General features: G+C 35.7%; 1 protein-coding gene and 1 long non-coding RNA gene across 16 annotated transcripts in view; one reads left to right on the top strand and one right to left on the bottom strand.

The window, feature by feature from the left end:
* The window catches only part of ATE1 (arginyltransferase 1), a 202,829-nt gene that overhangs the window by 121,971 nt on the left and 53,021 nt on the right, over window positions 1-27,837 (top strand). The window lies entirely within an intron of this gene.
* On the bottom strand, window positions 4,551-9,852 carry LOC140514376 (uncharacterized). Its single transcript, XR_011970585.1, has 3 exons — window positions 9,774-9,852; window positions 6,525-6,648; window positions 4,551-5,949 (listed from the first exon to the last, which is right to left on the bottom strand). It is a non-coding gene; the product is annotated as an uncharacterized lncRNA (long non-coding RNA).

The raw sequence follows: 27,837 nt of genomic DNA, 5'->3' as shown, positions 1-27,837 counted from the left end.
GGGAACAAACAACCTGGGAGGTTCAGCCCAATTGTCTGGTAGAGAATGACACTCAGCAAGCATTTATTTGTCATCTTCTGTGTTCCTGGAGTTGGGAGTATAAAGTCAGAAATGAGATATTTTCTGCTTTAAAGCAGTTCAATCATATAGGACAGACATCAGGTACATGTAGAGATATATTCGAAAGAAAAGTGATGATTTTGGGGGAAAGTCCTAGCAGTAGGGAGTGGGGTGATGACAGCTGAGTCTTAACTTAGTAGGTGGGTCTTGAACTGATCTTTGAAGGAAATTAAGAGAGTCTAGGAGATCTAAGTGAGGATGGAGTGAATTCTAGAAATAAAGGACAGCTAGTACAAAGATGAGAGATGAGAAATGCAATGTTGTATATGAGTAACAGTAAAAAAAACCCAATTTGACTGGATCAAAAATTATGTGAAGGGAGGAATAATGTGTAATAGGTCTGCAAAGATAGATTGGAACTCAAATGTAAAGGACTTTAGATGTCAAACACTGTGCAGTGATGCAGAAAACTTTAATGAGTAGAACAATAAATAGGGAAACTACTCCAAAAGAAAAAAATGTCTCTAGCTGAAATGAATGTCAGTATATTGAGAATGAGGCAGGAAATGAAGGTGGAAAATCACAGAGGGGGACAGTCTTTAGTCTGACTCTATCGGCTAATGATGAGGTCGATTGTTAATGATGGTGGTTTATTATTCATATTTGAAACAGTCTTGGTAATTTATGGAAAATGACCTGCTCAGAGTAAACAAGTTAGCCAAAAACCCCCCAGAAATTATCAAGATTATTTGAAATATGAATTATAATCACTACCTCATTAATGATCTCATCAGAAGTCTATAGTGTACTTTGAAATATTAGATAATGCTGGTTTGAAAGCGATCAAAATTAACAGTACATGAAAATGTGTGTCACAATAAAACTCTTATCTATACATTTAAAAACACTTGGAAACATAACTTTTAACTTGTTTAGAAATCTTGCAGATCATGATTTTCATTGAGTTTTGAATCCATTTGTTAAGAATAAAGAAATTCAGTTCTTTCTGATTAGTTTGTAAAAAAAACTTCCTGGTTCTTATCAGAGAAATATATTTAGTAGCTAAAGTTCAATAAAACCTTTAATCTGTGGATAAGTTAAAAAATGAATATTATGATTTAGTAAGCAAAACCAATGATGTACTTCTTCTCTTTGGATTTCTGTGTCTTTGTGAGATTATCTTTTTTCATCTTTGACATCTGTTAAATCAGATATCAAAATTAATGATCTTGGAACCAGATTTTTGAATCACTGTTTCAAAGTCTTAAATCAATATTTTAAAAAATAATGAAAATTCAGCCATATTTACTGTTACTTTAAAAATATTAATACTTTTTTTAGCGAGAGTAAATGGATTTTTGTTCATAAAATAAAGTTTTAAATATTCAACTTCATCCAATTATTTTTAAATTTCAATTTTTGTTCTGTACTATATATTGTGTATTAAAAATATATGTATGTAATTTATAAATAAAACACATGCTCATTGGGGATAAACACTTAAAAAGTTTTTTCCTAATAGATTACATATTTAAATAAGTTTAGAGACCACTTATGGAGATGACAGTTAGACACTAGTTATCTTCCTCTTGCTTATGTGGCTTTTTTTTTTTTTAAGACTAATGAACATGTAACTAGATTTTTTTTTTTCAAGGAATCAGAATATTATGTTTCTGAAGGTAGTGGTAAATCATCTGTCCTTTGTAAACCTTATGATTTTGGAATTAGAAGCAACAGATTCAACTATTTCATTTTTTTTGTTTGTATTTTTCCCCTCTAATTCAAACATCAGGTTACTTTGTGCATGAGAAGCTTCTGAGCTTTTAGTTTAGAACCATAAATGCTCTCTGTTTTAATATGCTAAATATTAGTCTTTTAAAACACTGTTAAAAAAGAACAAACCATTGTAAATGTTTCTGCTGTGATTAACATTTTTAAAGCTCCCTAAGGCTTTAGGTGCTGAGCTAGTCTCCTTTTATTTCTTTTCATTCCTATCTTTGGTTTATAATTTCTTGACTTAATAATTGATGCATTTAGATTATTTTGTATTGGTTTCAATGTTGTAATTATATTTTTAATACTTTGCACCCTCCCCAATTCTCTATCACTTTTTTCTTCCTTTGTATTTTCTTTTCTTTTTCAAACCATTTATTTAATTTGACTTTCAGCTCTTAATTGTCCACAGAGTTTTAGGTTTTTATTTTTTCAATGAAGCTTTTTTTGGGCCACAAAATGCTTAATGTTACTATGTAAGTGGTTTAACTTTAATTGGAATTGTAAGGTTTTTTTTTGTTTTTTTTTTTGGTGCACAATAAGTATGTAGGAAAGTATTTATTCAACTTTTATTTCCAAGAAAAATTGACATGTTTAGGAGTGTTAAACGTAACTAAAAGATTCTTACTATATTATCTTCTAGTATACTACTTTAAAGCCATTATGTGATCTGAAGAAGGTGTTTTGACTGCATTCTTTATCCAGACTTGTATGCCAGCCAAAGTAAATGAAATTATTTCAAGCAGTCTGCTTTGGTATCATGACATGGCTAGACATCAGATAGTTGAAACACTAGAAAGGACTCTGAAAAGAAACAAAAGGCTGATTCATCTGTGATTAATCATTTTTAAATGAAAGGCTCAGCCTGATTGTGGTCAAACAGTACCCCTGGAATTCTGCAGGACTTTATCAGGAAAAAAAAATTGGCATCAAGAAAAACCTAAGCAGTAGTCTACAGATCCACATCTGCAAAATCTTTGGTTAAGTGCTGCTCAAATACTGAGGACTCTTCCACCACTACCACCAGCTGTTTCAAGGTTTATTGACCACAAAATTGCTTAACATGATTTCAGTATATTTGAATTTGCCACCTAATGGGAAAAACCACAACGAGGTGCAATCTATGATTATACATGAAGCCCCTGTGGGTTTTATTTATCTTGAAGGGAATACAGATTATCTCACAACCTACAGCATAGAGTTGGTGGCTTACATAAAACATAAGATTCCTTATTTAGCATATATTTTGTGGATGTCAAATGTCATCACATTGTACACAGACATATTGCTATACAGATTGTCAGCAAGACAAATTGAATATTTTTAATAAGAAATCAGTCATATCTGTTTTCAGGAGAAATTTTAGAGCTAGAGAAATTCTTAATGCTTTAGATTCATTAAACGTGTTAGTTTCTATTAGTACTGTTTATAGAGAATTGTTCTGCCAGACACATATAAAGATGAAAAATGGCAGTCTTTATATATTCTATAATCCTAAGGGTATATAGGTTAGTTGGGGGAAAAAAGAGAGATAAAGCATGTATGCATTGTAAGTAGAAAATAGAACATAATAGAGCAAATGAGTGTACCGATCAAGGTGTATCAGGAAAAACTGAGAAGGACAAGAATGCTGTTAGCTTGGAGAGATCAATGAAACCTTTCCAAAGGAGATGAGACCTGAGCTGAGTCTTGAAAGAAATGAAGACAGAAATAAAGAGGGCATCTAGGTTCATTCCCCCACAGTTGGGGGTGGAGTTTGGTAGGGGTGGGGAGGCAGCTCTTTTTGAGACATGAGGTGAAGGAATAGACAGTGGGGCAAGATGTCTGAGTGATATGAAATGAGGAGAGGTGAGAAGAAGGAGCTCTCAACTTTTGGCTTCATTTCTTTCAGTGAAGTATGAGGTAGAGTCTTCAACTAAGGGATAGGCTTAAGGAGGTATGAGAAGCTTTGGAATAGTAATTGTGGTAATTGGGAGAGAGAATCTATCAGAATAGAGTAGTAGTAGAAGGTTGATAGGGTTAGGGAATAATCCAAGACTAGCATTTCGCAGTGGATGGGACAGAAAGACAAGGAGTTGAGTGAATAGGATAGTTGAACTGCTTCACCAAGGTGATAGGATAGTGAAGAGAGGAGATTATAGACTGTGTGGAGGTAATACCTTACCTGATGCAGCTAGGAGGTGCAGTAGATAGATTGCTAGGTCTGGAGTCAGATTCATCTTCCTGAGTTCAAGTCTGACCTCAGACATTTAGCTAGCTGTGTGATCCTAGGCAAATCACTTAACCCTCTTTGTCTCAGTTTTTCATCTGTAAAATGAGCTAGAGAAGGAAATGGCAAACCACTTCAGTATCTTTGCCAAGAAAACCTTAAATGAGGTCACAAGAAGGATTTGAGTGAGGCAAGTTATCTGACTGTTTAATCCACTCAACAAGGGTCATCTATTATGTGCCTTCCTTTAATGTCAAACCTGATAGTGGATGGTGTGACATTGTATCCATGAAGGCCAAATGGCTCATTTCACAGTAGACAGGAGTTGACAGTTCAAGGTGGATCAGGCTCAGGAAGGACCCCCAGCAGCTTGAAAAGTCTCTGAATCAAAAAGACCCCTAGACACTTATTTTAGATCCAGAATGATACAGGGCTCACTAGGAAGTCTCTTGAGAGACCAGGAACCAGTAAGCTTAGATCCAGTAAATCAGTGTCCATTCTAGGAAAATCAGAGGAGAAAGAGAGCTCACACACAAAATTTATGTATCCAAAAGAGATTTATTAAATTATGTTGTATATGACTGATTCTACACTCTCAAAAGATTGGAGAGATACCGCAAAGCTTTAAGTCAAGTCTTGAGTTGGCTGCATTCATTTTGGAAGCAAGGGAACAACATGTTGCTCCAAAGATAATTTCTTACCTTTCCTCTTTTGTATAGGAAAGTTCTCATTTCTGACAAGTGCTAGCCTATTTGCTCACTTTTGTCTTGCCTATAGGGAAGCTGAGTGGGGAATAAGTGAATAAATAAGGCATCTGTTAAGCATTTGCTATGTGCAAAGTATTATGTAAGAACTGGTGATACAAAGGGAAAAGTAAAAGTTTCCTGCCCTCAGGGAGTTCACATTCCAATGGAAGAAACAACATAGAGAGAGTTTCAGCTGCTAGTCCAACTGGAAAGGGCCCATGGCCTTTAGGATATGGCACCGAACCAGATGGTCATGCCTCTTCTGTCATATCACCTGCACTGATAAAATCATATCATTTTCTGATATTGAAACATTTGGCATTCAAGGACTTTAGGGGCAAGAACTTCCTTTTTCTGGCTCTTCAGTATATGTGTCCATAACACCTCTAGGAGCAGTTGCCAGGCTGCCTTTCCACAGGGATTGCTTTCCAGGATCATGACTGAGGGCACTGGACCAGAAGACTCTTGGATTCAAATCCTAGCCTATCTCTGTTAGGGTCTAAACATGATGGTGGTTTGACTTAGCTGGTACATGCAACCTCCTGTCTCTCCCTCAGGATACTTTGTGTCAGCTCGGCTAACTTGTCTACGCTTTATGAAGGACAGTTAATGAGGATGAGCTTGATGACTGAGAAGACTGGGCTGGACACAGGAGAAGTAATGGGGAATGGGTGTAGGGGTTGCATTTCCAAGGTTCTTGTATCTATATACCTGCTGATAGCATTTAATTAGCAGTTATTATTCGTGTTGATGAGGAATATAGGTCCGTTCTACACTCTTTTTCCCCTCAGAGATGGCTGCAGGAGCTAGGCTAGAGGTACATCTGGTAGTTTTGAGCACTCTGCTGTTCCCAAGGCTTTTGGGTTCAGGATCCTAGGCTATCCAGGAGACAAGATAGTTTCTATTTTCTTATTATTTTTATATTTGTAACATCTCCCATATGTGTCCCCTTCATTTCACACAGCTGCCACCCTGTTACAGGTCCTCATTACCTCATGCTTATATGATTCTAGTTGCTTTCTGGTTGTTTCTGCTTCAGTTTTTTTCTGTTCTAATCCATCTTCCTCTGAGCTGTCAAAGTGGCCTGAACATGTCAACATCTCTTATATACTCAGGTTCCTCCTCACTCCCTTGCCAAATGCCAGCGACTCTCTATAACCTCTAGGATCAAATATGACATGATTTTGTCACAACCCAGCCCCATTCCCCACATTTCCTGTCTTCTTACATTTTGTTTTCATTCACATACTGTCAAACCAATTACTTGTTATCCTTGGACACCACTCTCCACCTGTGAACTTCATGCTTTCACACTGGCTATCTCTATGCTGGGAAAGCTCTCTTTCTTCACTTCTGCCTCCTGGCTTCCTTCAAGACTCAGCCCAAATACCACCTTCTGCAGGAGTTTTTCCCTGTTTCTTTCTCCTCTCCCTCCCCCACCCCCCCGCCCCAAATACAAATGATTTCCTTCTGAGTTCCAGTGACTGTGTATATAATCTTATATATAATGTTGTATGTACATAGTTATTTACGTGTTGTCTGGATCCCCATTATTTTATTTTTTGTATCCCCACCTCTTAACATAATGCCTGTCATATAGTAAAGACTAAAAGCTTTTTTCCTTAGAGAGGAAACTTTGTGGTTTCCTCTCCAAGATCTAAATTTTTTAGGGTCTTTGAACACATGCAGGATATATGAAGGAAGAAAGTGAAGGGAGAGAAGAGAGTCCAACTCACCCCATGTTTCACACCGATTCTCTTTTTGTAGAGGGAGGACTTCACTCTGCTGTTCTTGATTAGACTCAGAGAACCTTTCTCAGAGCCCAGGAGCTCATTCATCCCTGAAATGTGTGGCCGTTAGCTATTAACAAACGAACAAATTACAAAACAGTGAGCATGAACCATGAAGTTTCTCCATAGCCTAAGTTCTCTTAACTTTTCTGGGCTTTTCAGTTTTTTTTTTTTGGTTTTAACAAGTTTATATTGGAATATATTAGGTCTGTCACAGGGCTTCTTAAACTGTTTCCACTCTTGACCCCTTCTCATCCGAGAAAATTTACCTGGGATCTGGGGTATGTAGGCATATAAAATAGGTATACAAATCAAACACTTACTGATAATTCATAAAGAAATTTATTCTAAAATAATTCTTTGGTATACATATAATTTTAAGATTTATTAAAGATGAAAGCAAATTTGCATACTAATGAAATGGATGTGCTTGTTTATTTTTACTTAAAGAATTAAATCTTGATACTGCAGCACTTAGAGCATCTTCATTGTTTTTCAGAGTTGATTCATATTTCTGTAATCATCAATGCTATGTTCAGAACCAAGTCTGCAGTGAAATTGCCCTATGCAGCACTGACAAGTGCTGCCAGAAACACCTCAGATTCATTATGCATTTGATTTTTGAATTGATTCTTGGTCATTGCATGTTCAGAAACCTTTCACTGTTGCCAAATTTTTCATAATCCCCACATTTAGTTATTTGACCCCATTGGGGTTGAAACCCACAGTTTAAGAAGCCCTGGTCTAACATGAGCCAGTTGGCAATTGCCCAGGACTAGAAGAGATGTTTCAAAACTGTAATATCATGATTAGCACTTGTCATGATTATTCCCTGCCCCCTGTACCACATGGACAGTTTTGTTTTTTTTAAATTTTATTTTACTAGCTACTTAAACATGTCCTTAAGCATTTTGAATTGTGGTAGATTAGGAAGAATGGTTGCTTGAGAATATGGTTGGAGAACTGAATTGTGAAAACGGCAGTTGAGTGTTTGATATATTTTGTGGAGAAATGGATCATCTAAAAAGTGAGTGTGTGAATACTCCTCATTTCTGTTATGTGAAAAATAGAGAGGAATATTACAGAATTGTTATGCTTAATCATTATCTAGGAAGGATATAGACTCTCTTTTCCTTGAAAGTTTTAAAAAATTTATACCCATAAATCTGGGTTGTTTAATAAAGTACTGCCTTGGAAGCAGGTGCTTGGCCTCTGTGATCCAGAGTCTTAAAGGTCCTTTTCAGCCCTATTATTCATTAACTATGAAAACTGAAACCAGAATGATTAGGATACTTAAAGTTTTTCGTAGAAGGTTTTAAAAAAAAACCAACATCTTTAGCATGCCATTGACATTCCCTTGGAATGTAGAACTATTCATTTAAACTTTAATTTGTTTAAGGATTTACTTCCTTTTGTTATATTCCTGTGCAAATGTTGGGTTCTTTTTAGTAGCAAAAGCTGTCTTTTCTATCCCTGTTAACCCAGGAGGGGCAGATGGAGAAAGTCTTGGAATAGAGAAGAGCAGAATGTGAGGCAGCAACTGTGGCAGTGCTTGATGAAGCACCAGAGGACCTGGTCTTAAAATTCCACCTTTAAGAATGACTGATTTCCTAAGTGTGTCCATAGGCTAGTTACTTAACCTCCAGGAAACAGTTTTGTCATCTCTCTTGGTAGCAGTAGCACCTGTAGCACTTACTTCTCACTTAATGTCAATAAAGTACCTAGCATACCTTGAAGTGCTATATCTACATCAGCTATTATGTAGCAATCCATCAATAAGCATTTATTAAGCACCTACTATGTGCCCATCATCTGCTAAGCACTAAGTATTTTTTATTAAATAATCTAATTGTTACGGTGAATATAGTTTTTGATCACTACCTTAATATACTTTGTAGAAGAGAAAATATCAAGTTGAAGAATGTAATCCCATGTAATTATGACCTGTTAAAACCAGGTGACATATAATATGTGTGTGTGTGTGTGTGTGTGTGTATGTATATATGGGGAGGAAACTGCTGTGTGGATACACAGAGTCATAGACATAGTTTCATATTAGTATTATATTCCTATTTTAATAGGAGTACTAGGATGCAAAGCCCTTTTTACCCATTGATCAGCCTTCCTTTCTTATCACCTACTGATTTAAAAAAAATGCTCACATTATTCTTGGGCTTTGGAATATGTCTATGAAACTGACTTAAGAAATATCCCATAAATGATGCTGTTGCAGCAGACTTGCATCAGGAATATGTTATGGGCTCTGTGTAATTGTGACTAGATTTCCTTCTGGAATAGCATATGACCTAAGAATAAAATTTCTGCCAGCATTTATTCAAGACAGTGCATTCCAGTTCAGTCCCGTGGAGTCAGGCAGACTCCTGGCTGATAAACTGCTTTCAGTGATAGCATCATGAGAGTAATAGGATTTTGACATACTTTGTGAAATGGGGTCACAATAAGAAGGAGTCATACGTGGTTCTAAATATTTTTGTATCTTTTTACGTTCAGATTAATTCTAATAAATGATTTCCCTAAGGCTTTGCAGAATTTTTGGGGGGAGTCAATTTAGTAAGTTTAGTAAGTTTGGTTAGTGTTAGATGAGCTATTGGCAAGAGGTTTTATTCACTTTTTGGGGTAAATGCAAGGATTTTGTTAGTCCAACACTGCTTTTGAAAAGCTTACTATTTCCAGACATTGCCTAAGGCAATGTTCAAATTATTATTCTAAGTAAAATAATGAAAACAAAGGGCTCAGTTTCACTTTATTGTATTATGCTTAATTTTCTAGAGGTATATTTTTGTAACTTTTTTCTTTTTTTAGCTAACTTTTAATCTAGAAATGAAAAGATTTTAATATTAATAGTTAAGTGAGTAGTGATATGGTGTTCCAATGATTTCATTTAGTAGTTTTAAAGGACATTGCTCTAGAAAATATATTTAATTGCATATACCAAACAGATTGAATACCTGAAGAATTTAAGATTGTATTAACCAAAGTGTATTTTTTAATTACAGAAGAGAACTCCTTTTTAAGAGTATGCCTTTTATTTACTGAGTAAGCAAAGTAATAAATATTCAAAGAGGATGCTTAAAACACTTAAATAATAGCCCTTGTCTTATCCAAAACTCTGAGCACATGTTTGTAGTAATTGAGCTGTTTGTTTCAAAATTTTAAGTGCTACCCTTGTCATACCTGTTTGCTAGCTGAACATCATTCTTTGGATAAACACGTAACCTTCAGTTTCAGATCCATAAACTTGCTAGTTCTCTTGCAGATTAGAACTCAAGTACCATGACAACTGTAACTATAAACAAAGTTCTTTATTTGTCTTGAAAGAACACTTCTATAATTTTTCTTCCTGTAGTGACAGATGTGTGAAAATTACTTTGAATAGGCTCTTCGTGTAGGTAAGGCACTACTTAGTGACAGAGCTAGTAGGTTGTTTGGGGTTTTTTTTGAAGATTTTTTACTTTCTCCTTTCCCTGGCTTTCTTCTATTTGGAACATGCCTTTTTCTTTTTCTTTAGGATTGAGTGTCTCAGTCTTGCTAAGGCTAGAAGTGTAGGAACTCCTTGCAGGCCCAGTCCTATTCTACTTGCTCCATTTTAGACCTGGGCTGGTTCATGCCTCCTCAGGCAGCCTAGAGGCCTCCTGCTTCTGGGGTCTCACCTTATTTATGCTGTTCTTAGGCCTCTGCAGCTCAGCTCCCAAGCTTAAGAGATCTGTCTCAGCCTTCCCAATAGTTGGAATTACAAGCATGAACTAACATGGCGAGCTTCCCCTCCTTTTTACCTTGCTCCATCCTCCTTCTTTTTCTCCATTAAGCACTCTTTTTTTCCTTTCTCTTCCTGAGTTTTGACAGTTTTGTCATCTGAATTTCTTTACTATGCTTTTACACCTTTACTCATTTAGCAAACATTTATTAAGTGTATATGATGTGCAGGGCACTATGGTGGGTCCTGAAGAGCTGTGAAACATTAACTAAGAAATTCCCCTCTTATCCTCTAGAAACTTAAAGTCCGTTATTCTCAGTCCTTATTTTCTAAATATTCTCTTCTCTTATAGAACAGTCATGAGCCAGATAATATACTGTTTATATGTTACACCAGATTTAACATGTCTGGTGTGGAAACCAGATAATGTGTTGCTTAGGCCTACTCTCCTGTGCCATACAACTGGGTGATGCATTGGATCAAGTATAGGACTTGGAGTCAAGAAGACCTAAATTTGAATCTTTCCGTAGACCCTTTGCTGGTTAAATGACCATGGGCAAGTCACGTTCTGTGCCTCAGTTTCCTCTTCTGTAAAATAAGGATAATAACAGCATCTGCCTCATAAGGTTGTTGTGAGAATCCAATCAGTTAACATATGTGAAGTGTTTTGTAAATCTTAAAGTACTGTGTAAGTGCTATCTGTTATTACTACTGTTACCACTACTATTATGGCTGTTGGCCACTGCCACTGCCACCACCACTAACACTACTACTACAATTGCTTTTCAGCCATGTAATGAACTCAGAATTATGAGCCCATCAAAACAGCTTTAGCTTTTAGTACCTGGAATATAAAATAGAAAGACTGACAGACAAATGCTGTGTGCCTGGCTTAGAGCTAAGCACCAGGAATGCTCCCATTCTAGTGGAAGGAGCCAACACATAAAGGGGAACTGGAAGGCATAGAGTATGGGAGTGGGAGAAAGGAATATTGTAATTTAAGCCTATTTGCTTTAATAACAGTCCAACAAAAATGCTGCCTTTTCAGATTCCTCCAGCTACTAATTTCATCCTGAAATGTCTTAGTATTTATATATATTTTGTATCTACTCCTGTCTTCACAATCTTGTTACTCTGACTTCCTCCTCATCCCCTGTAAGTAAGTCATCCTTAGCACTTGTTGATTGATTGAAGCATTTGTTAAGTAGCCCAGAATAAAATATACTGCTGGTAGAAGATACTAGGAGTACATACATGAAAAATTACTACAACCCCCTGACCTTATGTCATGTATTTAGATAAATATCATACATGAACATTATTGAGGCAAAGGAGAGAGAACTAAACTTGTCAGTCAACAAACATTTAATATTTACATTGCTGTTAGGGATACCAGTACACAGACTGAAAATAAATCTACTCACAAGGACATTACATTTTAATGAGATAGACAAGTACACATAGGTATCTATACCAAAATACAAATGAAAGTAATTTGGAAGGAAGGACACAAGTTATGAGGATCAGGAAAGGCTTCGTGGGAAGGAGTTGCTTCTTGAAGGAAGAAAGGGGCTGTGTGAGTGAGGCAAAAGAAAGGAGGGAGGGCACGGACACAGGACGTGTGAAGGCCTAGAGACGGCAGATGAACTGTGTGGGCTATGAGTTTGGACAAATGACAGAGTTCGGGAAGGGAAATATCTGAGGAGGCTGGCAAAATAGATTGGGACTAGATTGTGAAGGATTTTAAAAAGCTGTACAAAGGAATTCATATTTCATACTAGTGGTAAGAAGAAGCCACTTGAATTGGTTAATAGGAATAACATGGCCAAATCTGTGCTTATGGAAAATTACTTTTGCAACAATGTTTGTTTTTTTTTTATGTTGTGTATCTCATCTATTCCACAGAACTGATTTCTCTATTTTTTAGCCAATACTAAGCAGTTTTAATGGTTTCTCATTTGTAGTATAGTTTAATATCTAATGGTGCTTTGTTTCCTTATTTTCCATTATTTCCCTTCATGATTCTTGACCTTTTCTTCCTTTAGATCATTTCATTATTTTATTTAGTTCTATAAAGTAGTCCTTTAGTATTTTGATTAGCATGGTACCAAATTACTGTTACTTTCATTTTCTATTATTTTGGCCTGGCATACCCCAAAATAATAATTCTTCAGTTATTTAAGTCAATATTTCTTAAATTTCATGTTTTTGCATTCCTTTCCAAAAAAGATTTCTCTCACTTCATTTTCCATATTTGCTTTCTATTTAACCTAGATCCTCATTCTCTGATTCATGTTTCCTGTAATCATCTGATCTCTCTCTCTCTTTTCTTTGTATTCTTTATATGACCAAAGCTTCCAGAATATTCATTCTTGGTTCTCCCTTCTAGGTACTTTCTACCATTACCTTGTAGGGCTTATTTCATGGAACTCCTTTTTCCATTGTACCTTGCTCTCAGAACAGTGCTAATTGAAGATGTCAGAGAGGCAATTGCTGCATCATAGGGCACCTCCCCTGCCCCTGATCTATTCCTTTCTTATTGACCTTTTTTTCTACATTTACTGGAAAATTTCCCTATGATCATGCTCTCTTTACTTCTCAGGTGCCATTTGCCTGCAGGATTTCTAATTCTCTCCCTTTCCAGGACTTTTCAAGTCCCAGATCCCCCAGGCCTCATCCAGGCTAAAGTCCTTATCTCCCATTACTCATAGGAGCATTCATTAGTGGTATACACCCTTTCACCTCCCATCCCCCTCATTTCAGTCTTTGCGAGCCGCCCCCTTTCATCACTTACTCTCCTATAGGATCTGCTGTTTCTGAGACCAGAAAGAGGTCACTTTACCCTTATTGCTTGAGCCCTGGTGCATCACTCGCTCCTCTCTCTCCCTCTGTCTGCCTCCCCACCTTTTACATACCCTCTTAAGTTGGAATCCCACAAAAGGATTCATCTGTAAGAACAGTTTTTCCAGGTTCTCTCCATAATCCTCTCTCTTTATCTCTTCACTTTACTAGATTTCTGTTTTCATCCTCATCTCATGTACTTTTAGAAAGAAGTTTCTTACTAGGTTTTCTGTTGTTGCTATTGCTGTATTTACCTGCTGCATTTATTTATTCCCATACTTCTCTTTTTTTGGGGTATTTGAAAAGTAGATATTTTCTTCAGTTCTGTTTTTCTTTCTAAAAATGTTTCAGTCTTCTTTATTGAACGTCCAGCTTTTGTCCTGTATGGGTAAGCTTAGTCTCGCAGGATAACAAGGCTCTCCTGAGCGCCATTCTTCTTTGGAACAAGTTGTACCATTCCCTCCTCTTTTTTCTAGTGAATAAAGAATAGTCTTGCATTATTTGAATATCTTTTCCTTTGTATTTAAAGGTCTTTCTCTTGATAGCCTGAAGAACTTGTTATTTCTGAATTGAATTGTTAAATTTAACTACTATATGTCTTGGAGTTTGCAGCTTTTTTTTTTCTGGAGATAATCTGTCTGGACAGTTCTCTTTTATTATTTCCTTCTTTATGGCATTACAGTTTTCCTGTACTGCCATGTTCTTCTGGGAATCCTCTGATCTTTAGGTTGTTTTTACACATCCTGTCTTCAAGATCAGTTTGTTTTTCGCTTTTTTTCTTCTAGGTTGCCTTTCACTTCTGTGTGAAGGATTGCCAATCTATTGTTTTCTCTCTTTTTTCTTTGGTGAGATTTTCCATCATAGATTCAAATTTTTCTATTTTGTCTATTATTTTTAATGTGCAGGACATAAATTCAGCTCTCCTATTTTTTCATTTCTCTTTTAGACCACTCAAGAACAGCATGTTGCAGTTTCATGGTCTTCTCAAATTCCACAGGGTCCTCTGTCTCATTAAGTGTTGAATCATTTTCCTTGATTTTACAGATATGGAGACCATCTTTCCTTCTTTTGTTACTGAGGTCGTAGCAAATTTGTGGAGCTTGAAACTGGGGTGACCATGGGCACTAGAAAGAGTGAAGGGTGTTAAGAGTAGGTCTTGATGTAAGCCTATTTCACATCCTTGGTTCTGTTAGTGCAGCCTTTTTACTGTTAGCATAGAAGGTAGGGGGAGGGTACTGAGTTCTTTTGGGGGTTGTTGGTGGTTGTTGATTAACTTTATTTTGAATTCTAAGTGTAAATTGTAGTAGTATTCGTATAGTTAATGTTCTGTAATTTGTTGAAATGTTATGTTGAAGCTCTTTCTTTGATCATGACTTTCAGGTCGTCCAATAATTCTTTGATCTCCTCAATCTAGTTTCTAGGTCAGTTGTTTTTCCAATGAGATATTTTACATTTTTTTCTATTTTTTCATTCTTTTGACTTTGTTTTATTGTTTCTTAATGTTACATGGAGTCATTAGCTTTTACTTGCCCAATTCTAAATTTTTAAGGAATTATTTTATTCAGTGTACTTTTATGCTTCTTTTTTCCAGATGGCCAATTCTGCTTTTTAAGGAGTTGTTTCCATCAGTGAATTTTTGTGCCTCTTTTTTTTCATTTGACTATTGCTATTTTTTAAAGTATTTCCTTCATTATTTTACCAGCAATTGTCTTTTTATAATTTACTTCCCTTGTTCTCATCTCTTTGCCCAATTTTTCCTGTACCCCTTTCAGTTGATTTTGAAAATAATTTTTTAGCTCTTCCAGAAATGCTTGTTCAGTTTATGTCCAATTTACATTTTTTTTTTGAGGCTTTGTTTGTAGATGTTTTGACATCATTGTTTTCTTCTAAGTTTATATCTTGATTTTCACTGTCACCATAGTAGCTTTTTATGGTCATGCTCTTTTTTGTTTGTTCATTTTTTCCAGCCTTTTTCTTGACTTTGAACTTTATATTAAAGTTGGGCTCTATTCCAGGAGTGGGGCAGAGAGAGAGCAAAATAGGGCTTTTTCTCAAGCTTCAGACTTTTTAACACTGTTATTTTCAGAGCTAGGGAGTTTGAAAGTTTTTGGTGCTACCAGGGTGGTTTACTGTGGGGAGAGATGTGGTCACTGTTCTCCTGGTCTGTGCTCTGATTTTTACCCAGGAAGGGCCCCTGATCCTTTGGAATTGCAACTCATACTGTTCCTGAGGAGACCTATCCCCCAGAAACTGAAGTGAAGTCTTTAGAGTTCCTGAACCTTTGTGACCAAAAATAGTATTGTCCCTCAGGGCTCCCACTTCCTCTTTACCAAAAGTACTCCTCTCAATCCTTGAACTATGACCCAGAAGTGGGAATAAGCAGTGAATTTGCTAAACATTGTGTAGTCATGAGTCCAGTGCTAGCACAGAGGGTCCCCTATAATAATGTCTATTCGCCAAGTTCCCCTAATTGTCTGTGACTTGAACGCTCCCAATATTGCCACCATTGGTGTTTTCCACATGGGTTCCAAGTCAGCCTCTACCTCTATGTCACAGATTTCTTCTTCCAACTTCCAAAGTTGTGTTGAACTAGAAGAATGTCTCACACTGACCTTTTCTTCACTCTGCTCCTGCAGAATTCAATTTGAGGGGCTTTTTAAAACTTGAGAGGAATATAGGAAAATTCATCTGAATGCTTCCTCTCCTAAACCATCTTGGTTCTGCTCCCCAGAAGTCCGCTCTGTGGTTATTTTGAATGGGAATTCTTTTTTTCTGTTGTTTCCTGTTGAATTTTGTGTGCAATTCTTGCAATTTTCATAGCATTATTAGTTCAGTAATTTTTAGTTGACTCATATTCTCTAGAACAGATTCTTCTTAACTTAGTATCTGAACTTTAAAAGAAAATTCTGATCACTATTTTAACATAATGTCTTTTGTATTTTATTTTATGAATTCAAAAACATTCTGAGGCTTCACCTACATAGGCTTCACCAGACTACTGAAGAAGTCAGTGACACAGAAAAGATTAAGAACACCAGCTTTCGGGTGGGTGGTCCATCATCATATCATCTACAAAAAGTAATAGATATTTTCCCCCTTTTTTACCTGGGCCTTTTCCTCTGCATCTCTTGCACTTTGTTAAATAATGATGATGCTAATGGACAGCCTTTGTTTAATCAACACCAATCTAAATGGGAAAGTCTCTAGTTTTTCTCCTTTACGTATAATGCTGTTCCTGGTTTTCCGTGGTAACTTGCTTACATGTTAAAGGTCCATTCTTTCCCTTGCCTTCTGCTGTCTCTAACTGAAATAAGTGTTGTTTTGTTACAATCTTTTTTAGCATTTGTTGTTATTTTTATATGTTTTATATTATTTTTGTTATTAACATGGTCTGTTTATAGCTTTACTTTAAATTTACTTCCTATTTATTTCCTATTTCTGATATGAATACAACCTGGTTATAGTGTATGTTCTTTCTAGCCTCTTTGTTAATTTTTTATTTAATATTTTTGACTTGATGTTCATTATGAAGTGTAATCTATTTTTACTGTAATCTAGTATTTCTTGGTCTGCTTTGTCTCTCTTTGGTTTAGGTATCACCACCATATTTACATCATAGAAAAAGTTCAGAAGAATTCCTTCTTTTCTCTATTTTTTGCAAACTCGTTTTTCTCTATTTTTTCATTATGTAGTAGTGGAATTAATCTTTTAATGTTTAATTTCTTTATTCTTTTAATGTGAATATTATATTTTGTACACAGTCTTTCACCCATTTGTTAATTAGTTTTATTGACATTTAATTCTCTTATTTCATTTTTATTGTGTATTATTCATTTTCATGTATTTATATAAACAATTTGTTTTTCTTTTTTAAAAACTAGACTAGTTGTTTAGCTATTAGTTTTTATATACATAGCTCTTCTGTTTATCATTTCAGCTTATTTCCTTTCACTTTTGTTCATTTTAATTTTTTTAACAATTTCTACTGTGGTTTTTAGTTGTTTTTTTAAGATTTGATGCTTTCTTAATTTAGCTGCAAGCCCAATTCATTGATCTGCTCTTTTTCTCTTTTGATGATGAAAACGTTTAGTGATACACATTTTCTCCTACAGAGTACTTTATCTCCATTCCAAAAATTTGGATATGTTATCTCATTGTTGTCATTTTCTTTTGTAATGCTTCTTAGTATTATATGTTAGAACTGGAGGGGATTTCAGAGAATCATCTTGTTTTTTACAAGCTTCTCATTTTACAGATGAGAGAACTGAAGCCTAGTGACTTGGCCAAGTTCTCATGGATAGTAACTAGAAAAGGTAAGAGTCAAACCCTAGGTGCTTTGACTCCAAATTCAACAATCTTTTACCCGACTTGGCCTCCTCCCTTTTGGGCCCTTGAAGGCCATGACTAATACACTTTGGTGAGCCCTGTCAAGCTTTAAGTACTCCAAATACAAGCCCAACGTTGAGTCTGCTATCTAATCTAGCTAAGTGTATACAGGCTCATCATCAAGAGGTTGCTGGTTAATTATTATAAGTTGTAGGTTTCTCCCATTCATTTTAATTCTTCTGTGCAACATGACTAATGTGAAAATGTGTTTAATAAGGATGAATGTGTAGAACCCACATAAGATTGCATGCCGTTTTGGAGAGGAAGGCGGGCCAGAGGGGAGAAAATTTAAGACTTACGGAAATGATTGTTGAAAACCAAAAACAAATAAATTAATTTATAAAAAAATTAAGTTGTAGCCACGGTAGTTTAAAAAAGATTGAGTTTTTTTGTGAACAGAGTACTGTTGTTGCCACAGTTGTGGATCATATAAAGTGCTGACAGTATCATTGCTTTGATACAAAGTATGTAGAAATGGCTTAAGATTGTGATAACTCACAGCACTCTGAAATGTCCTCTCCATACTCACATAAATTCCCATTACCTTTTATTAAAATAAATCTGACTTGAAATACTATGTAAACCCATTAAGTAATTAATTAAACAGATGTGTAATCTACTGTTATGGGCATTTTATATAAATTGAATCTTTATAGTAGTTCAGAAACTTTTGTTTTATTTATCTTTTTGTTGTAAGAACTTTCAAATATTTAGACTCTCAAGTGGATTTTAAAAGCACTGCAAGAATATCATTGCCACACATAATAATTAGTGCCACTACTTTTCTTCACAGATACTTTATCTGTGATGATTGGCTTCTTTGGGCTGATTGGTTTCTTTTGGTTTTGAGAAATCATTACTCTGCTCTTGTTTTCGTTGTAAACTTTTGAGTGAATATGTTTTCATCTCAGAAGATGAAAAACTACTCTGTTTAGTTGAATTTCTGGACCTGCCTCAACAACAGATATCCCCTGTTGGCCAGCAGTCCTCATCACACGAATAAATATTTCTGGGTGTTTGGGGGAAGTATTTAAAGTCTTTGTCCCTTATGTACTTCTTGAATTACTCAAGAAGTACATAATATACACATTTAAAAAGGTGTACACTGAGTAGAATAACTTGAGTGTGTGTATGTGTATGTGTGTATCTAGATCTAGATATATACGTCGGTATATAGATATCAGTACATACATCTATGCGTATATAGATAATAGACACACACTGACATACATGTATGTGTATATATATTATCCATATGTATACCTTAGATATATTTATCTGTGTATAAATTACTTTTCCCTGAAATGATTGAAATGAAGTTATTTTCTTCTTGTTTTTGATTAATAAATATCTTTGTTGCAAATTCATACTAATTATTAGGAAAGTCTTACTGCATATTTATTCAGTTTTGAAATTTTCTCCACAGATAAGTGGGAACTTCATATTAGAATCCATTTAAAGCTGAACTGGAAAGGAAGAACATTAAAAATATAAAATAGAACAAGGTTTTGAACAGAATGAACCCTATGTCCTTTCATTCCTAATTTTTATGATTCTGTGAAATTGTTTCACCCAGTTCATTTGATTGCCATTGGTAATTTCCATACACTCATAAAAGGCAAATCCACCCCTGTGATGCTGAGAATGATTAGATTTATTTAGGTAATGATACATTTTACACACCCTTTTGGAAGCCGGTAGTACTATTCTCTGGTGAGCCATTTGAATTGCAAGCTGAAGTGCTGCACTTATAAAAGTTATTTTCCTTCTTTTCAGTACTTCCCAAGCATAGCTTGCTAGTTCTCAAGAGAGTTAAAGAAAATTGAATAGTCCGGTGATGTCAACTTCTTTGCAATAAAGGAAATGAAACTTCTCCCCAGTCTCATTTCTTTTAAGACGTCAGTTTGACAGAAGGAGAAAATGAGAATGATAACATTTACTTTAAATACAATGGAAACAATTTTCTTTCTACTTTTATTTTCTTTTGTATATCACTTCTTGTTAGACTACTCACCTGCATTTCCTTTTAAATTAGCTGTCCTGTAGGTCTTCTAATATGGGAAATGATACTAAGAAATTTTATTCTTTTCCTGATCTTTTAAAATCATGCTAATTATAAAGTTTTATATCTAGACTTTTGTATTAACATTTGGTTGGATCATTTTATACTTCCAGAAGCATTATCCTGGTAAATTGTCTAGTCTCTTCATTCAGACAGATTTTCTCATATTTAGAAAAGAAGCATTATTAAACTCTGTAGCTTGTTTAATAAAACTTGGGGAATTCTTTAATATGAGAATAAAAATGTTTATGACATAGTTCAGATTTAGTCCATGTTTGGAAGCTAAAACCAAGAAAAGAAAGGTAAATTACATAGTACCCATTTAATATTAATTTAATTGAATTGATATTGAAGCTTGTCTGGTAAAATAGACATTGACTCTAATCACTGCCCTGTAATTGAAGTTTATTATGTTTTCCATAGTTGTACAAATTTACATAATTTTTACATACCCAGGATTTAGTAATTTAGTAAATTTAGTAATGCTTAATTCCTAGGCAATGTAAACCAGTGACCTCCTATTCACATTACAGTGACTGTATTTGAATATCTTAAAGTAACTTGATATCAAATGGTGCTGATAATTTAATGTTTTGTGATTACTATAACTCTTCAAGGTGTGTTTTTATTTTGATTAGATTTTTGGATGGTTCAAATGGCAACATTGAAGTTTGATTTTATATATAAATTTAATACCCTTATAATCCAAGGAAGTAACATGGAGACATATGATGCTTACTTCAGTTGCTCTTGTATAATTTTGTAGATTCCAGTTTTATAGTGGAACAAAATGGGTGTAAGTTCATTAAATCAAAATGATGTATGAAAATAAGATCTTATGCAAAAGATAAATTAGAGAGCAGCAATTTGTATAACATACCTTTAAAGGTTCAAAGGGCTTGGGTCACTTGACTTTAGTTGTCTCCCACAAATCTCTGGTATCCATGACTACCCTACCCATAGGAATTCTGGGGCTTCGGTATGTGGTACTTCTCACAGGGAGCCCAATATCTCACTCATATTACTTTCTTCTTTATTTTTCCTACCCAAGTAGCACTCGGGCAGATCAGCTTGTGTGTCACCCTGTGTCACAAAGGGATACTCTTGGATCCTATCAGCAATGGAGAGAGTGTAGGGCCTGGAGTCAGGAAGACTTGAGTTCAGATGTGGCCTCAGACACTTCTAGTTGTATGGCCCTGGCCAAGTCACTTATCCTTTGCCTTAGTTTCTTCCCTTGTAAAATGGGAAAAATAATAGTGGCTTACCTTACAGGTTGGTTGTGAGGATCAAATGAGATAGCATTTGTAACGTGCTTAGCACAATGCCTGCTACATAGTAGGTGCTTAATAAATACTTTTCTCCTTTCTTTTCCTCTTCAAGTAGTCAGGATTATTAATACGAGTATAAAGCTTAAAATAGTTTTATTTAAAACGATAATGGACACAAGTCATATTTAAACCTATAGACTGTCAAATTCTCCTCATCTTTCTAGTAAACCTCTGTCTTCCCACAGGTATGTATAGTACCTCTTGTAATTTGTGTTGCCCAGTGTTTCTCTGACCCCACAATCAAGGATATTAAAGAGCCCAGCTGCCATTATCTCTGGTGGGCTTTATCTTCCCCAAGAATCTGTATAAGCCCTTTCACTGTATACTCGGATTCCCCTGGCTTAGTATGAGGAAAGACTTAACCTGATCTGGTCGAGTTCTCTGATAACGCTGCCTTTGATTAGACATGGACTATGTGGTACAAAGCCTAGATTTGCTCCTTCATGCTTATGCTGTTGTCTTGTAGTTCTTTGCCACATTGCATGCTCTTTCACCCCATTGCCAGACTTCCGTCACATGTGTCCTTGCAGCGTTGTTTCACTTTCCACTAAGTCTACCTTTGCTGCTTTCCATGTCACCTTGTTGTCATTTATTCATTTTGATTGTACTCAACTTTTCATGACCCAATGGATCTTTGTCCATGACTTTTTTTGTCAGAGATACTAGAGTGGTTTGCTACTTTCTTCTTTTGTCAGAATGCTGCACTATGACAAGTTCATTGTAGGTGTAACTACATAGCATAGCTTAGTTTCATCAAGCTGTGCAAACATAAAACAATGATCCATAGGCAAACAGAGGTTAAGTGACTTGCCCAGGGTCACACAGCTAGGAAGCTTCTGAGGAGGCTGGATTTGAACTTGGGTCTTCCTAATTCCAAACCCAACACTCTATGCATTGTGCCATCTGGGCTTTCTATTTGCTGCTGCTCCTACTTCTGACCCTTCTGCTTTGTTGTTCTGCTGGCACTACCTCTGTCTTTGCCATTTGCTCCCAGTAGATGTGATGATTTGGTTCTCCTCTCACAGCTGAAAACTTCTCTCATATCTGCTGGTGTCCTAAGCTATCAAGCTAACATTTAGATAGGAATGTTTCCTGTGAAAATTATAAAGTAAAATTGTAATTCCTTCTCCTTTCCCCTACTCTTTCCAGAGCAGAAAATTTTTATTCTCAGTTGAAAATGAGGTAAAGACATGATTTCACATATGCCTTCATTGCAACCCTATATTAGAATTTTTAGCAATTTAGATGAAAAATCTTAATGCTTACCTATTTCTATTTTGAAATTTTATTTTATTCTGCCACATCACATTCATTTGAAAAATTATTCTTTCCTCTTCCCCTCCCTAGCAGGTCATTCCTTGTAACTAATTGAAAGAGAAGAGTGAAAAACAAAAAAGTGGTTTATAAAAAGAAGTTATATTAATTGTATTTGACTCATTAGCTGATATTCCACAAGGACTTCCACAGTAAAGGGAGAGAAATGCATTTTCTCAAGTTTTTTTTCAGGGCTAATCTTGACCACTATAATGTCATCATATTCAATTTCATTTTATTTGTTTTTAACTTTTAACAGTATTGTCAATCAGTCAACAAGTATTAAGCACAGTACTACTGAGCACTGTGCTAGAAATGTAAGTACAAAGACAAGTCTAATGGAAGGGACAACAGTTGTATACAGTGTCAGTATAAAGTTAATAAAGTATATACAATATGTGTATACACACACACACACACACATATATACATAAACCATTACACAGATTTTTTAAGTATAAGGTAGTTGGGAGGGAAGGCTCTAACTATTGGGGAGATCAAGGAAGACTTTCTGCAGAAGATGGTACATGAGCAGCATCTTAATGGAGGAGAAGGACTCCATGAAGTGGAGATATGGAGGGAGTATATTATAGAAGAGGGGGATGCAAAGGCACAGAGGTGGAAGATAGAGTGTCATAGTGAGGAACAGAGTGAGGGTTAGTTTGCCCTCTTTGTAGACTGTTAGAGAGGGTATGATGTCCAGTGAACCTAGAAAGAAAGGTTCAGGTCAGGTTGTGTAGGGCCTTAAAAGCTAAATGGGTTTGTTTTATCCTGGTGGCAGTAAGAAGCCTCCAGTAGGAGTTAGTTGAATTAGAAAAGCGACGCTATCATCTAGGCTTATGGAAAAATTCCTTCAGCAGCATTGTCTAGTATGGAATGTAATGGTAAAAGATTTGAAGCAGAGAGATCAATTAGGAGGATATTGCAGAAAATTTAAGTAATAGATAAGAGCCTGTACTACTGGTAGCTGTGTAAGTGGAGAATTGGCTTTGGATCTGAGAAATATTATAGAGGTAAAAATGGAAAGATTTGGCAACTGATTAGATATATAAATTGAGGAAGAGTGAATAGTTGAGGATAATGGTGAGGCTCTTAACCTTTAATACTGGAACTTGTCATGCTTTTGATAGAACTAGGGGAGTTTGGAGAAAGACAGGATTTAGGGGGGAAGATACTGAGTTCAGTTTCAGACAGGCTGAGTTTAAGATTGTTGGAACATCTAGTCCGAAATATCCAATAGGCATATAGTGATGCAGGACTGAAACTTGAAGGAGAAACTGGGTGTGGATATATAGGTTTGGGAGTCATCTGCAAAGAGATGATAGTTAAGCCCATGGGAGCTCTTAAAGTTACTGAGAGAAAGTAAAGAGGTGGAAGAGAAGCTGAAACAGGACAGAAGCTTGAGGTACACCACAATTAGAGAGTATAATACGGATGATGAGTTAGCAAATAACCTGAGAAGATGGGGTCAGATATGTTGGAGGAGAACTAAGAGAGGGTAGTATCACAAGAACTCAGAGGGGAGAGTTTTCAGGAGAGAAGGATGGTTAGGTGTGTCAAATGTAGTAGATAAGTTTGAAATGATTAGGACTAAGAAAATACCTTCAAATTTGGCAAATAAGAAATTGCTGGTAAGATAGAGAGAGCTGTTTTCAGTGAATGATGAGTTCAAATGCCCTGACTGCAAAAAATTGAAGAGGATAATAGTTTGAGGAATTTAAAGTAAAGTAAAGTAAAGGTATTTTAAGAATGGAGGAAACACAAGCTTCCCCTCACCCTCAGAATTTTCAAGTGAAGCTAGAATTTTCCATCTGTCTTTGTAAAAGTTATGTTGTGAGGACTTTAAAGGGTCGTTAGGTCAGTCATTATCTCCAGTGACAGAGCCATGGGGGAAAATGCATGTTAGGAGAGGATATGTAATCTCTTGTAAACCTTTCATTAATTTTATATTTTTAAAAACTTTAGATATTGATTTATTTAGTTAAAATTTTATTCTTCTAATAGAGAACTATCACTAGAACTCCTTTGATGGTTAGGAATAGAAATAGTAATCCTTTGCCTTTGTATACCAGTACCTAGCATATAGTCTAGCATACATAATGCACTTAGTAGATTCTTGTTGATTGTGAGGTTGATTGATACTACTTGTACAGTGGTTGGGGTTGGTTTTGTTTTGTTTTGCAATTTTTTGTTTCTGTGATTAAATGTCATTAAATGACTTTAATAAAAACATAATTTTTTTTTTCCTAATAGTGACTTGAAAGATTTGGAAAGGAGTTTTGAACAAAAAATGCTACTTTATTCATTCCTGTGTTAATGTTTGGTTTAAATTCTGGTCATATGAAAAAGCTTGTTTTCAAAATCTCTATATATACATATACATAAAATGCATTGTTGTTTTGTTTATTTTTATATTCCTTTTTATGTCTTCAGTTATGACTAAACATTTTTCTTAATTGCCTTGTAAAAGTTAACTGTTGAAAATCATTTTTGTCATGAAGTCATCTAAGTCTCTGCATACCTGTTTGCAAAGAGTTAATGACAGTGATATAAACCATGTAGATAATTATTTCCTCCGAATAAAGCCAGATAATTATATATAAATCTGACATATCTAGCAGTAGCATTATATATCTTGAGTTTCAAAACTGTACAAGGAAGTTTGAGAATAGCCAAAATTCTCATTTTATTTTTATCTTATATGAACGAGAGGTGGGAAAGATTTTGATACCAAACCTTGAAGAAGAAAGAAACAGTTGAGAAAAATGTTTAGTATACTGATGTACTATTATGATGTACTACTAATGTGTACTGAACACTAAATTATATTACTTAGTAGCTGTGGTACCACAAGTTGATAAGTCACAATATGATAATGCAGACCTTAGTCACTGTAGACCAATAGCTATTTATATTGAAGCAACAGTTTTCCAAACACACTGATTGCTAACATTAATCCTGAAACCAGAATTATCTTTATGAGTAATTTATCGTGATCAGGCTTTGGGTAGTAATGACTATTTTCAAATCCTATATTCCCACATTTTGAAAATGGTTAGTGGTATCTTTTTTGACTTAAATTAGTTAGCACTTTATTCCCAGGAAATTCTGGTCTGATATCTGGTAAAGCAATTGTGTTATCTTTTTAATTGCTAAAGTCTGTTATTAGCCAGGAAAATGAATAGTGGCTCTCTTGATTTCTGACACATACTATTTATTTTATGTTATAATGTTAAAGGCAAACACCCTGTTGGGTTAGCATGGAATTACAGCTTAATGCTAATACTCCATCCACTAAAAGAATTATCCAAATAAAATCTTCACTTGTGAAAAATCTAGCCTATTCAATAATACCTCAAAACTTTGGGCAACATCTTAAAGAATTCTTTTGCTCTTGGATGAAATTTCTTTCTAATTAGGGCTTCTTAAACTTTTTTTCACTCACAACCCCTATTTTAAGTTTTGGCAGTATTCGTTGGTGTTGCATAGTGACAGCAGGTGCAGTGCAAAGTGCACATGCTTTGTATTCAGAACCAAGGCTGCAGTGAAGTTACATGACGCAGCATGGGTAAACGCTGCCAGGAACATCTCAGATTCATTGCATGTTTGATTTTGAACTAATTTTTGGTTGTGTGTCCAGAAACCTTTTACTGTTGCCAAATTTTTCACAACCCCACATGGAGTTGGAGTTGTGACCTATAGTTTAAGAAGTGCTGCATATGATTCATTTCAGTAAACATTTATTAAGCACCTACTGTGAGTAGAGTTATTAATCTAGATGTTAGAAATATAAAAAACAGTAGTTCCTAACAGCCCCTGGGTTAGATTGGCTTGCATTCTACTAAAGGATACTTACTCACACAGAAAATTTGAAGAATGAGAAAACAATAAGAAAAAAAGTAGACGTATCAAATTCTAAAGTACTTTAAATTCCAGGCTAAAAAAATTGTATTTTATCTGATAGGCAATAGGGAACCCCTCCGGAAGATTTTCAAGTAGGTGAGTGTGACACAGTGATCCTTTGTTTTTGAAGACCATGACATCAGAGAAATGATGATATGACTTGCACTTGACTTTGTTTTGAGTGAAGGAGGGCTGTGCAAGATCACAGCCTCACTTTTTCCTCCTGAGCCATCTGTGTCCAGTGACCAGCTATTCATCAGGATGACTGGAGAAAGCCCAGGAGGCAGTAGGAGACCTTGGCCTTTTTAGGCTAAGGCCTTTTCAGGCTAAGGCCTTTTCAGGTTCACTTAGAGGACGGTAATGCCCATTCAGTGAATAGGCCTCTTTAAGAAGTAGTGAGGGAATGGCCCCTTTAATGGGCAAAAGAAAAAAATAATTAAATCAAGCTTAAAGGGAAGGAGAAACTGTTACTATTGATAATCACTCTAAGCCAGCCATTAAGTGGAGCTTGGGCAGGGACCTATTGTTTTCCAGTCTATGGGCTTCAAAGTGCCCTGGGTTTGGGGAATGACAGGAAAGAAAAGAAAGAAAGAAAGAGAGAGGGAGAGAAAGAAAGAAGTGAGGAAGGAAAGTAGGAAGGAAAGAAAGAAAGATATCTGGCAAATAAACCCCCAAGTTAACTGGGCAGCGTCTGGAGAAGGAAGGGGAGAGGGAGACAGAAGGGAGAAGATGAGCTGAGTTATCCAGCTAGCTGGGTTCCGACTCAGGCAGCTCTATCTACTCACAGGTTGGATTCATCCTTTGTTTTCAAAGAAGACCATGACATCAGAGAAATGATGACATGAGTTGCACTCTTTGTAAAGGTGGTTTTGGTAGCTTTGTAGAGGATGAATTGTGTACAGGATATTTCTGGAGCAAGGAGGTCAGTTAAGGAGACACTGCAGTACTGTGGGAGAGATCACTTGAGAAGTGATGGCCATTTGAGTTGAGGAGGTAAATGTGAGAGTTGTGGAGGTGTATTTAGCAGCTAATTGGAGATAGGAAATGAGAATTAAAGATGTCTGAGGTTGCAATCCTATGTGGATGCTGGAAAACTGGTGGTGCCTCCAAGAAGCACAGGGAACTTTACAGGGGGAACAGGTTTGGGTGGAGGGACTAATAAATTTCATTTGAACATGTTGAGTTTGAAATGTCATACAGATAGAATTGTTGGAAGTTGGTAATATAGGATTTGAGTATAGGTGAGAGATTAAGGTCAGATATATAGTATAGATTTGAGCATCATTTACATAGAGAGGGTATAGAAAAAAAGAGAAGGGCCAGTAGAGAGCTTTGGGTGACTATCTAGGGTTCAGGCTCAGGAGATGGATAATAATCTATCAAAGGAAACAGAGAAGTAGTGGTCAGACAGTTATGAGGAGAACCAGAGAACAGCAAGATATGCATGAATGTGGAAAAGCTGTAAGGAGGTCAAGAAGGATGAGGAGTGAGAAAAAGATGAGGATAAAATATTGAGTGGTCATAGATGTAGCATAGTAGTTAAGACATGATTTTTACTCTGTGGTGATATGGCTGGTAGGCTAAGGATTATCTGAAAGTCTTTAGAATAGGCTATCACAAAAATGGTGAAGTGTTTTTTAATAGTCTAAGATTGTTTCATGTTAATGACATAAGCTACAGTATGTTATTTTATTCATCCTTTGGACATAT

Source organism: Notamacropus eugenii, chromosome 1 (genome assembly GCF_028372415.1).
Source record: "Notamacropus eugenii isolate mMacEug1 chromosome 1, mMacEug1.pri_v2, whole genome shotgun sequence".
NCBI classification, from domain to species: Eukaryota; Metazoa; Chordata; class Mammalia; order Diprotodontia; family Macropodidae; genus Notamacropus; species Notamacropus eugenii.
Note: the sequence above shows the minus strand (reverse complement) of the source record. Positions and strands in the feature narration are given on the sequence as shown.